Source organism: Podarcis gaigeae, assembly GCF_964106915.1.
Source record: "Podarcis gaigeae genome assembly, chromosome: 2".
Lineage (NCBI taxonomy): Eukaryota > Metazoa > Chordata > Lepidosauria > Squamata > Lacertidae > Podarcis > Podarcis gaigeae.
Genome location: NC_139679.1, coordinates 70,815,561 through 70,830,455, shown reverse-complemented (window position 1 = coordinate 70,830,455; position 14,895 = coordinate 70,815,561). Strand labels below are relative to the sequence as shown.

The following is a 14,895-nucleotide window of genomic DNA, read 5'->3' as shown; positions in this document are numbered from 1 at the left end:
GCATTTGGGAGCATCTGGCAGAAGCCTATCAGATCTGGTCTTCCAAATCTACCTTCAGTTTCCTTTCTCTCTGAGAGAGAGAGTTCTTTTCGTGTGTGTGTGTCCCCCCCCCCTTTTTCTGCTTAGTTACTGTTTTCCCTCCTTTCATTTCCCTCAGTACCTGGAGCTTTTACTCTGAACAGCTGGTTCTTCTGTAACCATGACAACTCCGTGATGACATCAGCAAAAGGTCCCACCACTACTCTGTGGAGTCAGATCTCATTAATGCCTGTGATCCCTTTTAAACTGCAGTTTAATACTCCCTTCACAGGCCAAGGAAATGATCCACTGGTGTCCCTGGGGGGGGGGGGGCGTGTTATACTACATATATGCACAAAGGCTGATGGCGTTTTCACACACTGTTTGGAAGCATGTGCAGTAAACATGGGAGCGAAAGTGGGAGGCCTTAACTAAGCTCAATGCACATTTTATACAATATGTAGGAGTTGCGCTTGGATTACACATACCCAGTAAAGAAGGGGGGAGAGGAAGTTAAACCTCATTAAAGGATAGCTAAGAAGCCCTACTAGGTGACACAGATAATTCTCCGAACTGGAGAAGGAGCAGTTAAGGATGTGAATTTTGCAGTGATCTATTGGGAGTAGGGAAAGTGGTGAGTCTACAGCACTCCTCTCCCAGTGACATCTTTTTATCAGCATTATACTGTATTTAAATTTTTTTAAAATTTGTGCTAGAATGCCCTTTTGCCTATATTTTATTTTTTAAAATATTAATGTACTAGCACTTAAATGAAATTGGTATTTTACCCCCTTTTAGCACAATGTTGGGACGCGGGTGGCGCTGAGGGTTAAACCACAGAGCCTAGGACTTGCCGATCAGAAGGTCGGCGGTTCGAATCCCCACAACGTGGTGAGCTCCCGTTGCTCGGTCCCTGCTCCTGACAACCTAGCAGTTCGAAAGCACATCAAAGTGCAAGTAGATAAATAGGTAAACGGGAAGGTAAACGGCATTTCCATACGCTGCTCTGGTTCGCCAGAAGCAGCTTAGTCATGCTGGCCGCATGACCCGGAAGCTGTCTGCGGACAAACGCCAGCTCCCTCGGCCAGTTAAGCGAGATGAGCACCACAACCCCAGAGTTGGTCACCACTGGACCTAATGGTCAGGGGTCCCTTTACCTTTAGCACAATGTTAATCTCTCTCCCCCCCCCCCCAGCTTTTAATTCACACCAAAACACTTTTTAGGCTGATGCTTCAGCAGCTTCAGGGGTAGCTGGTTATGCAGTGGGTGCACTTTGGGACTCCTGCCACACTCCTACAATAATGGCACTGGCATGACTGCAACATTTTGCTTTTCTTTATTAGCTGATTTCTTGGGGGCAAGAGAATGAGCTCACCTATTTCCAGAAAAGGTTTCCACGCAGGCATCAGAGGATGGGAGTGGGTTGCTTTCTCTTCTGCCGCCATTTGCGTCCATTTCCCATTTGTCACAGCTCTTATCATCCTCTCACACTCAATCTTGCTAACAAGCCATTTCCAAGTTGCGACAATACAATTGGATTTTTAAAATATATATTTAAAAACCTAGACAAATTAGATCGATGGATAGAAGTATCAACCCTTATTAGTCAAATTGGCCAACGCACGACGGCTGCTGTTCAGTGTCTGTCTGTGCACACTAGGGAGCTCTGGGATGGGTGGAGAATTCCACTGTGACCTTGGCACTCGTGGACTCTTCCTTTGAAACGCCCGAGTCTGGCAATGTGATGGGGCTAAATATGAATGGTTGGATTGATCCAATAAGGCCAGGGCCAGATTTAGGTTTGATGAGGCCCTAAGCTACTGAAGGTAATGGGGCCCTTTATATGTCCAGCTGCCCTTTGTCAACAACAAATTGCCGCTGTTTTTGTGTTGAATGTATGCTATATGGTAATTTCTAGACCTAATAGATATCTAAAGCCATTTGCACATAACAAAATATGTATTACCATATTTTTCGCTCTATAAAACGCACCCGACCACAAGACGCACCTAGTTTTTGGAGGAGGAAAACAAGAAAAAAAAAATATTCTGAATCTCAGAAGCCAGAACGCCAAGAGGGATCGCTGTGCAGTGAAAGCAGTAATCCATCTTGCTGTTCTGGTTTCTGTAATAGCTGCGCAGCCTGCATTTGCTCCATAAGACGCAAACACATTTCCCCTTACTTTTTAGGAGGGAAAAAGTGAGTCTTATAGAGCAAAAAATACGGTACTTATATCATAGGAGCCTACACAACACAAAACACTGTTGCTGTATGTAGGTTTTATTTTATTTGTTTTTTATCTATTTTGGAAATGTATATCCAGTTTTTTCCCTTTAATTTTTTGGGGCCCCCAACAGAGTGGGGCACAGGGATCAGCAACCTTTTTCAGCCGTGGGCTGGTCCACCGTCCCTCAGACCATGTGGTGGGCCAGACTATATTTTGGGGGAGGGGAAATGAACGAATTCCTATGTCCCACAAATAACCTAGAGATGCATTTTAAATAAAAGCACACATTCTACCCATGTAAAAACACACTGATTCCCAGACCGTCCGTGGGCCGGATAGAGAAGGCGACTGGGCCGCATCCGGCTCACGGGCCTTAGGTTGCGTACCCCTGCTATAGCATGTTTAGCTTATACGTAAATCTGGCACTGAATAAGGCTGTCGGCCCCCTTCCTCTGCTCCATGGGAGGTCCCATTCTAGGGACTCTGCAAGAGATTGCAGTGTCTTGGAGCAGCATGAAACGAGGCCTCCTTCACAGGTAGAAAGAAAGGTGGAGGCAGACAGCTTTAAACTGAGCAGATTCCTCCATATCCCAAGAAAAAGCTTGGGAAAAGTTCTGGTGTTGCCTTGCTGCACAGGAACTGGAACAAAGTGAGGTGCAGCCCTAATCACACTTACTCGGCAGTAAAGCCCCATTAAACTGGGTGACATGCATTTCAGAGTAAAGAAGCATGCTTCCTCTCCAGGCTGACTTGTGCAGCTGTGTGCTTTTTATATGGTCCGAGAGGATAAGACCAGAAGGCTGGTTTCTGGATCTCTCTGTCAACTTTCCTTTTGCGTAGTTTCAGCAACCAACCGAAAGCAAGCCCCAACAAAGGGGAGATGTAAAAAAAAACTTCAAAGGCACAGATTTGCATATGCTACTTTATAGGTACAGATGTAAATATAGAAATAAGTACATAATTTAAACAGAAATGCAGTACGTGATCTCAGCATAGTGGGGGAAACTGCTTTTCAGAAGCTACCTGCTGGTGGGCATCTTCCAGGCCCCTCTTGCTCTCCTTTCTTAGATTTGAACATGACAGCTTTGTAAACAGAGGACCGTCCTCTGCAAAGGAAGGCATGTGGTCACCTGAGGAAGTGCAGATTCCCATGCCCCCTTCCTCCCACCTGGCCCTGCAGTTTCCTCATATCTTCAGCACGATATGTGCAAACCCCCACCTGCAATTTTCAGCCTCACAGCCAAGGCGCACATCTTTCAGTAATACTGATTTGCAGCTCTAGTATGATGATAAGGCCCATATTTCTATTCAGTAGCAAAAACACATAAATGTCCTTGCAGCCTCAAGAACACTCTTCAATCCTCCTTTAGCTTCAATGCACACACACTGATGCAATTTATTTCTGCCTTATACATATTTATGCCTCCTCCCAGGCAGTTTCTTACTGCTGTGCTCAATAAAGCCATGCAGAGGCTCTTATTCAAAGCAGCCAGAGCAGCAGGGTCTCAGGAAGCACGGCTGCACTTCCCTCTGACGTCAGAGTCTGGAAATCCCATTTTAATCAGGTTTGTTGATTTTATGTGTCCCTTCTGAAGAACAGAATGAGAGTGAAATCTTGTCTAATTGCTCTGGGGAAGCAGATTCATTTTAACTATACCATCGCTGCTGATTTTTGTTTGTACTTTCAGAGCTGGAGAGGAGCTGCAATTTTATATTGGAGGCAGACATCAGAATAGGTTGCCCTTGTTTGTAAAAATAATAATAAAAAACCAAATACAAAACCCCAGAAGCCTGTTTCTGAAGATTTATGACTCCAGGGGTTTGTGCAAACTAAGACTCACTTGCCTGTTTGCTTTCTTATTGTATCAGACTCAGCTCCACGTATCTTCCTACTAAATAATACTGTTATAGCTGAACACAACTGTAGCTATATTGCCATGTGCACCCCAGTGATCGGAGTTTACAACAGTTTTCCTGACAGTAATAACTGTGATCAGGTAAGAGTGCTCTCTCTCCCCTTCCCCATGATGAAGGCTTTGGAAAAGAGCAGAGCACAGAACTGTGTGAATGATCAAGAATTGCATGGCTGAAAAAGAGAGACATTCTTTAAATGAGAATTATAGCACACCGTTCTGTAAGTATTATAACCCTTGTCTGTAAGTAATTCCACAGATATGATAAACTGGGTGCTATTCCACAGGTGCAAAACTCTGACTTTTAAAAATGTCGCACTTTATATTGCCCGGCCAACATTTGCCCCAGCTGCAACAAAACATATCCCTCTATCAGTCTCTATAGCCACAGCAGGCATTGTAACTCTCCACCCCCTGAAGGCACACTCTTCCATTGTCTCCCAAGACAGACGGATGCCAACAACAACAGATTGAGCACCTGTGTTGTTGTTGCCATCCATCTGTCTCAAGAGTCAATGGTGTGTGCCTCTGGGGTGAAGTCAAACCATTGTGTGGGGAGGACCAAAGTGATCTAAGCCTGGGCAGCGTGTACATGTATGCATGCATGTATGTATGTATGTATGTATGTGTGTGAGTATGTATATAGATAGCCAGATTGTCTGATTGGTTTAATAATTTTTATATAATGAATATATCCTACAACAGACAGCAAAAATGCTGATACATTTTTGTATCAGCCCCTACAGATCCTTCCTTTGTTACCACCATTCCATCTAAATTCAGCGCTCTGCTTACTGTGCTCTTTGGTTTCAGACTTCCACTGATCAGTGTCACATTCTGAAGGCAGAGGAGAAGATTTCCAGGTCATTAAGGAAAACATCCTCAGTCATTAAGGAACAATAAGGTTCTTTTGTCTGACTACCCATTGGTTTGTCAGCGGAAACCAGTGATAAGCCCATTCATGACAACCAAGAAAGCAAAACTCAAAGGTGTTACGTATGACGCAACAGCAGTGCAGATCTATCACTTAGCATTAGAGGAAGCATTTTTGAAGTTATTTGCATGATTCAAGAAATGTATGCACAGATGGAATGCCATCAGCACTTATTAAAATCCTGTTGGTCCCTATCTGCAGTGTTCACCAACTCTTCTCTCAACACTTAAAAGCAGGACTGTGGCTTAATGGTGGAGCAGCTGCTTTAGGTTCAGAAGGCTTTGGGTTTGATTCCCTGGCCAATCCAGGTAAAAGGTGATGGGAAAGACCTTTACCCAAGTCAAAGTCTGTTAGATAATCACACTGGGCTAGAGGGACCAAAAGTCTGAACTATTGCAAGGCACCATGCAGAGGCTAATCTTGAAAAGATTCCATGAGTTAATATTCCCAGCAACCCAGAGCGGGGAATCGTGCTTTCAATGTGATTTAAAGGTATAGTGTGTACAGGGCAGTGTCCCAAAGGGGTAGCAGTGGTCTCCTTCTCAGCTGGTGGTGTTCCTTGGATTACTTTCTGCATATGTGGAGCCACAGAACTTGTACAGTTGCCCACTCTAGGAAACTTAATGGGGTGTTTCCAAAGTAGTGCTGCTGAGTATGACGTCCTGTCAGCTGAAAGATTTCCACTTGTGCTATGGGACACACAGCTTTCTCCCCCCCTCCCCCAGTACCTCCTAAATATGTTTTAAGGTTTCCCTCAAGCCTCTGAAGCAGGTTTGGCCAGAACATGCATGAGAGGGAGGTCGAGGGCCCACACTGCACAGGCAGAAAACCTTGCTCTGTCAGGACCTGTCATTGGATAATGCTGCCCTATGGAACATGGCTGCTTTTCTAAGATTTTCCCTGTGAATCAAAATGTACGGCAGGCAGTGGCCCTAAACTGAGCCAAGAGTTGCAAGCTTAATGTGTCGTAGCCATGGCAACATTACCTTTCTCCACAGTCCAGGTCCTCCTCATCAAAAAGTAGACGGCGTAAGTACCATGCCACCAAACAACTAAGATGTCTTGCCCCAGTCTAGTGTCCTCCTGCCAAACTTACATGGTTGTGTTTTGGTAAAGGCTGACTGTTTGACACAGGATGATTTTCCAGGTAACTGACTGATCACTTTCTAATGCTTGTCCTGCTTAAGACTGATGGAGGTGAAGAGTTGCCCAAAGAACTAGGGCTGAGTAGGACTCCATAACAGGTAAGATGCAAAGGATTTGGAGGCTGCTGATTTCTCCTCCCTCTAACACTTGTCCTTTCCACAGTACTTTTACATCAAAAGTCACTGAGCCAGGAAGATTATGTTTTCTATTTTGAGAAGCCCAGCATTTTTTATTCTGTTTGCACAGCCCTCCTAAAAGGGCAGTTCAGGGTTTAGTTTAAATTAAAGTTTAGAACTGGCAGAGGGACTAAAAACAGACTTAGGGGGGATTTGTCTGTTGAGCCGCCCCAGCAGACGTCTGCGCAGTGACTTCCATTGGTGCAATAGAGCTCTCCTCCCTGCATGCCCCCTGGAACTGGCTCTTGGGGGGATCAGGAGAACCACCAGGACAGCACATGGGGGTAGGAGAGGGCAGATAATTTCATCAAGGAAGCAGACATGCTTGTGCTGACACAGAGATCTGCTTAGCACTACACTTGTACCTTGGAAGTCAAACGGAATCCGTTCTGGAAGTCAAATGGACTTCCAAAACGTACAGAAAGCAAAGTGCGGCTTCTGATTGGCTGAAGGAAGCTCCTGCAGCCAATCGGAAGCCGTGGAAGCCCTGTTCGGCTTCCAAAAATAGTTCGCAAACCAGAACAGTCACTTCCGGGTTTGTAGCATTCAGGAGCCAAAATGTCCGAGAACTATTGTACTTTTCCGTGTATAAGACTAGGTTTTTTCCACTTTAAAATAATGTTAAGGGGGGGTAGTCTTATACATGGGGGAAATCTCCCCCCATTTTCTTACTTTTGAGTCCCCAAAAATAGGGGGTGTCTTATACACGGGGGTGGTGGTGGTGTTATACACGGAAAAATACGATAAGCTGTTTGAAAACCAAGGTACGACTGTACTTCTTTTCCCTCTAGGAGCTGGAATGTAGGAAGTGCCTGATTCAAATCTGAACCACTGTCATGGATTCCTGAGGCATTAATGAATACTAACATTTTTTCGTCCAAAACAGTGAGGAATGTTACAGCACCTTGAAGACAAATGTATGTATTCTGGAGCAAGCTTTTGTGAACTGTTCATCTTTTAACATGCCACAAGACGCTTTTGCTGTTTTTGATGGGACAACAGTTTGTTTGTTTGTTTGTTTGTTTATACATACCATTTCCAAATTATCTTTGCTCCAAAAGAGCTCAAGGCAATGTACAACAATCATATTCCTACTTAGAGTAGATCCATTGTAATTAATGAACTTCACTTAGTTATGTCTATTAACTTCAGTGTTTCCGCTCTGAGTAGGACTGGCATTGACTATCACCCATTAATATTAGCACAAAGCTAAAAAGAAGAGTAAACTTCTCGTTACAACACTGAATCAAACATTGCTGCTGAGGATTAAGCATCCTATTATCAAACTACAAAATCCTGGGTAAACAACAATGTCTTCAGTTGACATCTGAAGAACAACAATGAGGGCAATAGAAGTGCTGGAGATTGTTCCAGAGTTGAGGCCCCATCGCAGAGAAGACCTTCTATAGGTCCCCTCTGCAGGGAACTGTGAGAAGAGCTCCTGGTCAGGCATCAGCCCATTATAGGCACCAGCTGAAAGCCATGAGCCTAAATTCCTTGCCAGAAAAGAAAATCAAGCCTGATGTTGGATTCAGGGGACATGGAATAGAGCAGGCATAGGCAAACCCTAGCCCTCCAGATGTTTGGGAATACAATTCCCATCATCCCTAGCTAACAGGGCCAGTGGTCAGGGATGATGGGAATTGTAGTCCCAAACATCTGGAGGGCCGGAGTTTGCCTGTGCCTAGAACAGAGCAATGTTAAAAACCAACAATTAAAAGAGTGGCAAGTCCACATGTTTTCTGCAGTCACCTACTAGGTAAATTCCAATTTTGCAGCAAAGGCTGACGATTTCAATCTTTCCTGTGACACTACTCTTATTTTTAGATTGGTAGAGTCTTGTTTAAGACAGTCAATATGGGGCAACATCCAGTTTCAGCAAATAAAAGAAAAAAAACAGGACGCCAGGTCACCATGGAAATAAATGACTCAGAAGTCAAAAGTCACAAATGAGAAGGACATCTAACTTGTTGTTTTTCAAGGAATACAGCATAGTTCAGTCACTGCTGCTGTGAGCTGGCTGTCGGCCCCTGATTTAGCAAGAAAAGATTTATTTCTCTTCCCCTTGCTCCCTTTCATCATGCTTCTGCCTCCGACAGATGTTCTATGATTTAAATAGATTGAAAAAAACAAAATGATTGGTTCCCCCCCAAAACATGTCTTTCATTGCCTATTTATATGTTATATATGTGTTATCTAAAGTTATGTGGCTCCCACAGCAACGATGTTCAGATTAACCTTCTGATTTTGGAAATATTGTGGTATGACAATTAATGGGAAATGACCACAGTGTTCATCTGTGACCAGCTGGGAGACATTCTGGAAAGACTAGATGTACTTTGTGTGTGAGAGAGATGTGCAACAAAATCAGCTTTCATGACACCAGATCTGTACCAGGTACAAAAAGATCAGCTTGCATCACAACTGCTGCGATACAAACAGACCCATTCCATAAACAATGAAATAGTCCCATGAATGACTTCTGAAGGCTCCAGTATAAACATGCTTACATGTATTAAAGAGATGTGGCAGGATCCAGAGAGCTCATTGCACGAGCTGAAGGCACCTGAACTTGCACAAGGCATCATTCAGGTGGGTTGCTTGACCCTCCAACGTGGCTTTGATGGAGTTGTATTTTATCATTTGGGGTGGCACATAGCTTAGTTTGAAGAGCAGCCCCCAATTCATTATCTATGTGTATCTGTGTATTTAGCTATTATTGGTGTGGCAGGTTGCTTGTCAGTGTCAGTCTGCTACCCAAAGGAAGTTCTGGCTGGGCCAGAAGCAATGATGTGGCATCTCATAGTGATCACTGGATGACCACGCAAATCACTCTGGGGCTCTGGCCTGAGCAGCTGGCTTCTCCTTGCTGCATGGCTGCACTGACCCTGAGTAAGAGTTACATAGAATGTTATTATACCCAAAACTCTTTGGTTGCTGCAGGCCTACCACCTAGTTTCCATCTCTTGGTGTGTAGAACTTACAAAAAAAGATCACGTGCAGTATTATTCATCACATATGGTAATAATTTTTGTCCTGGTTCAAGGACTAAATACTCCATCACCCTAATCCTTCTTTCTAGAAGTCAGAATATGTCCATAATCACGTCCATTTTGTCCCAGGGGAAGAAGGAAACACTTTGTGGTTACCTAGCAACCAACTATCCGCCATATTGAGTGACATTTCCTTGATTCTACTAAGAACCAGGCTGTATACACAATGTTGTTTACTCAGACTCCAGTGCGCTCCCACCACAGATATTTGGATCTGTGTTCACACAGTGTTACTAATGATCGAGAGGCAGCTCATCGTATCTTGCTAAACACATAGTTTTATGTGCCTTACCTCAAGTCAGCTTCAACCCAACTTGAAAATGGTACCTGCATTGATTCTGCAGATTTCCCGCAGGTGGGTGTTTCCTGTGGAGGAGCCTGCCACTTCCCACCTGTTCACCACCTGCAGCTTATGTCAAAATTAGGGGTATATGAGGAGATGATGATACTAACAGTGATAATATTTCTGCCCCTGCACTGGACTCCCTCCCTGCCCCCCAAACATCCAAATTGGCTCCCCTCCCATTCCATGCTAGGGCGACAAGCAAGGAGCATCCTTTGGAATGATAGAACTGTAGAGCTGGAAGGGACCACGAGAGTCATCTAGACTAACCCCCTGCAATGCAGGAATCTTTTGCCTATTGTGGGGCTCGAACACACAACCCTGAGATTAAGAGTCTCATGCTCCACCCTCCTTGCTTGCCCCTGGCACATCAAGGGAGAGGGAGCCAAATGGTTGCTGTGGCTGCTGGCAGCATGGCACATTGATTTCTCCTGCCTCCCCCATGTGTAAAACATGGCTTCCCATTAAAAACAGACATTCCAGTTCATTAGCATTCTAGGACTGCCTTGCAGTACAGGCAACAATGAATTTTCTTGCATAGCCAGCAACACAACCCTAGCTAGGTCTGCTCAGATATATGCCCTGTTTAATTCAGTTAGACTTACCTTCAGATAAGAAGAGTTAAGATTGCCACCTTAAATGGAAATCCTACCCCTCCCTGTCCTTGAGAGTAAGCCCTAGTAAGCACAGTGCGACTTAATTTTGAGTGGCCCTGCACATGGTTGCACTGCCAGGCTGCCGTCTTATGCTTTCCCATTTACTTGGAAGTAAGACGACAGCTGCACAGACCTGGGGCAGGGAAGCCAATTGAGCAATCTGCATCAGGTGAAGACATCCCCTCTCCCCCCACTAGTGTGGACAGAGAACATGGAAACACATCAAAGACCAGCGATTTCATGAGGCTGGACTACATGATCCTTGGAGTCCCTTCCAACTCTACAGTTCTATGATATGCATGATCATGTGCAAATTTGACTTGAAGCACATGGCATACAACCTCACTGCACTTGAAGCTGATACTGCATCCACAGACCTACTCTGAGAACACAACACAACAAGCCAACACTGCCCCACAGCCAAAGCTTACATAGGACCCCCACTAGACTCTGTGAAGAACTTGTTTTGTGTCAGACATGATGAATGAGGAGTTGCCACCCTGCCCATAGCCTCTAGAGAAAGCAGGCAGCTATCAACCCAATTCTACACTCTGAATAGGACTAGGCAGTTGTTCGATAACTAGTTGCCTGATCTTTCCTATGGGTCAGTGTCCTGAAGGCATGTCCACCTACAAGAGAACATGTTTTGGAGGATGGAGACAACTTGTAAGAGCCAAGCAGCAAAAAACCTCTTGCACAAAGATAGAAGTTGATCGCTCAACTAAGCAGAGGCCTGACTGAAAAAGCATGGGAGCTCCCCACTGCTTCCTGATTAATATGCTAGGAGGCCTGTGTGACATTTCTATAAAATGTCTCTGTGCTCCTGGGATTTGATGATTCAGTGCAGGCTGCCTAGGATTTCTGCAAAGCATCAGCCTTCCACATTTGCTGCGGCGCCTTTTATCAGCCTGTCAAACAGCAGTATTTCCTCCGCTTTGGCTACGACAACAAAAAGGGAGAATGTACAATTCACAGTTAAGTTGTGTGTAGCAATGGATTCAAAGGGCGCTGGCACGCAGGTAAATCTACCTTTTAAATCAAGCTAAAGTCCAGCTGCCACAGCCAGTTAATCATTTTCTCTTTGATCTGAAAAATAATAATAATCCAAGATTGACACAGGACTGTGAGAGTTACATGAAGCAGAGCATTTCCAGAACCCATATAGTACTTGATTTTAGCCTAGCTCCTAGAATATGGGTGTATTTCCATGACTGCCTTAGGATGCAGCAAAGTTGTTGTTGTTTTTCTGGTGTGTATCACAGCCTTCCACCTCCCGCCCAGCTATTCACATCAGCACAGCTGCATTTGTGTCAGATCCGTTTTTGTTTCCTTCCAATCAGGCCAGAACTTACCTAAATCTGGCTGCCAGGACACGCTCCTGATGGTCCTGATCCTGGAAGGAAGAAAACCAAAAGAGGCTTGGACAAAGGGGTCAGCCTCTTTTCTTTGGCCTTAGCCCTACCCCTGGCCGGCTGTCCATTGTTGTCCCTGGCCAAGGGTGGGTCAAAGGCCCAGCCAAGCAAGTGGGAGGCACCCGCCCAGGTGAGCCCCCGCCCGGTGCCACAAACCCCGCCCACCTGTGGGGAAGGGAGGGCGGAAATTGTGTACACACCAGGGGCTGTTCACAGGGTGGGGATGTTTTTATCCTATGCTAAGGTGTTCACAACCTGGCTAGAGACAAATGTATGCAGCCTTAGAGGACACAGTGAAATGAAGCAGAAGAGTGTGATCATATTCACAGGGACAGAGAAGACCAGCTGGGAGGCATTTAATTTAGTTGACTTGAGTGTTGTCTTGGTGACATGACCATAAAGAGTTTGTTGCAATTTACTTTGGTTTCAGGCACAAAACCGTAGCCACAACATGTCACTAAAGATGAGGAGAATCATAAATGCTTTAGCACTAAAAATGAGTTAACAGAGATGAGGCATCTCTGGAGCATTCTCATAAATTATCCTGAATTGGTTTGTCCTTTCAGCTTTACTCCATGTAGATGCATATTTATGGCTTCTTGTGTTTAGATGTGGGAAGAGTGAAGTCAACGTGATCTAGTATGCCCCCCCCCAGTTTTAATAAAATCATCCTCCCCGCCTTTTGCAGCATTTCAGTCACATTTTATTAATTCTGAAATGAACAATCTACAGTCAGCTGCTGAAAAGCTCATTAATACCAGGAAATCCTGGGCTTGGAACTATGAATCTCAAAGATTGTGACCCTTTGTCAATATCTGAACCTGGTCCCCAAGCTCTGGAAATCAGGAAAATCTTGTTTGGGGCCTATGCCTGGACAACACACACAGCCCACAAGCCCTCCAACAAAGCTCTACCAAAAACAGTAGAATGCCACCACTCATTATTGTCTCCCAGTCTGTGGTAGGAGACCTTCAGACCTTTCTAGATGTCACTTCAGATTCAGCAAGGCATGCAGAGCCTCAGGCATTCAGCTACAAGGTAGCAGTTGACCAAGCAGGTCCAAAGCACTGGAAAGAAGTATCCCAGCTTCCCAAAAATAAATCACACAACCGTTGAGGTGGTGTATTTACAGTGAGTATTTCCATAAAAGAATACCAATAACAGGGCTGCCATACGTCCGGATTTTCCCAGACATCACTGGGATTTCGAAGGTGGAATTGACGTCCGGGGGAATTTCTGAAAGGCGGCACTTTGTCCTGGATCTTAGAGAAGTCAATCGAAAAATCATGGCGATTTTTGGCATTTTTGTAAAAAGAAATCTCAACAATTTGGGTGGTTTCCTGGTTTTTACTTTTTGAAATATGGCAACCCTAACCAATAAAAAGTTTTATTAAAAGGCTGTAGGTGAAAAAAGAAACAGGGGAAGAAACTACCAATCAGGGGGGAAAACCCCAATAGCATTAGCTTACCCAGTCTACAGTATGAACCTCACACTTTGGAACAAACTGCATGAGCATATGTGTGAAGTCCTGAACATAATAATAACTTGGAATTTGCCTAGCAACCAGACCAGATCTTTCAGCCAATCAGAAAGTTAATCAGCTGGAACCATGGATTCTCACAGATTCAGTGTTGCTAATAATGAAGCAGGCCGCCATGATGACCTTTGGCTGCTAGCCTCTGCAAGAGAGCCCAGGTGCAAGCAATCCATGATTTGTGAGGACTGAGTACCTTAACAGAAAATAATTCAGACCCTCCAAGTGTCCCTATTTTCCAGGAACGTCCCTGATTTAGAGAAACCTTCCCAGTTTCTGATTTGACCCTAGAATGTCCCTATTTCCAGTGGGGAAATGTTGGAGGATATGTCATTATCCGACCCCTGAGCTATCTGAAGGCAATCCTGTATAGGGAGGTTTTTGTTAAAAAAAAGTTTACTGTTTTATTATGTTTTTATATATGTTGGAACCTGCTCAGAGTAGCTGGGGCAAGCCTGTAAGATCTGTGGGGTATAAATAGTAAAATTATCGTTATAGAATGGGACGTCCCTATTTCCATCAGAGGCATGTTAGAGGGTATGATAATTTTTCTATTAATCCGAGGCCTGCATAAACCAACTCTGGTCAAGGCCTGGCAATATAGGTAGGGCCAGCCCCCCATTGAGGCAAAGTGAGACATCCACCTTAGGCAGCAGGATCCACAGGGGCAGCAGATCCTAATGCAGATCTTTATTCCTGATTTGGATCTTCATACACCCCTTCTTCCCTGGAAGTAGGTGTGGGGCACCATTTTGTGGTTTGCCTCAAGGGCCAAAATGTCTTGGGCTTCCTTGAATAAAGGCTTGTCTTGAGCCCTTCAGGCTAGTGAAGTGCTCAGGATTTAAGCCTACAGCTTCATGTCAGAGCAGCTAGGTAAGGTAAAGGTACCCCTGCCCATCAGGGCCAGTCATGTCCGACTCTAGGGTTGTGTGCCCATATCACTTAAGAGGCCGGGGGCCAGAGCTGTCCGGAGACACTTCCGGGTCACGTGGCCAGCATGATGAAGCTGCTCTGGCGAGCCAGCACCAGCGCAGCACACGGAAACGCCGTTTACCTTCCCACTATAAAGCGGTACCTATTTATTTACTTGCACTTAAGGGTGCTTTCGAACTGCTAGGTGGGCAGGAGCTGGGACAGAAAGACGGGAGCTCACCCTGCCACGGGGATTCGAACCGCCGACCATGCGATCGGCAAGTCCTAGGCACTGAGGTTTTACCCACAGCGCCACCAGCTAGAGATGCCAACAATAGCCACTGTATTAGGTCTTTAGATTGGACTAACTGCCAAGATCCTGACCACCTGATCTCTAGAGCAGAACCTACCACCTGTTGCATTCAGAGTATCAGCTCCTGCCTAAGATTCTGAGAACCTCATTGTTGCTGCGACCCCTGTGAGCTAGGTATATTCATTCCGGAGATGGTCCTCATATAGTGTCCATCTCTCCGATGGGCACACACCAGCCCTGGCAAGTGAAGATAAAT

At 45.0% G+C, this 14,895-nt stretch overlaps 1 protein-coding gene across 1 annotated transcript in view; it reads left to right on the top strand.

The window, feature by feature from the left end:
* Window positions 1-1,830: 1,830 nt before the first annotated feature.
* CDC25C (cell division cycle 25C) overlaps window positions 1,831-14,895 on the top strand; it is a 158,423-nt gene continuing 145,358 nt past the window's right edge. Inside the window, exon 1 of the mRNA XM_083726380.1 lies at window positions 1,831-1,845. The gene's annotated coding sequence lies outside the window, so the exon portion shown is untranslated. The remainder of the gene's footprint in view (window positions 1,846-14,895) is intronic.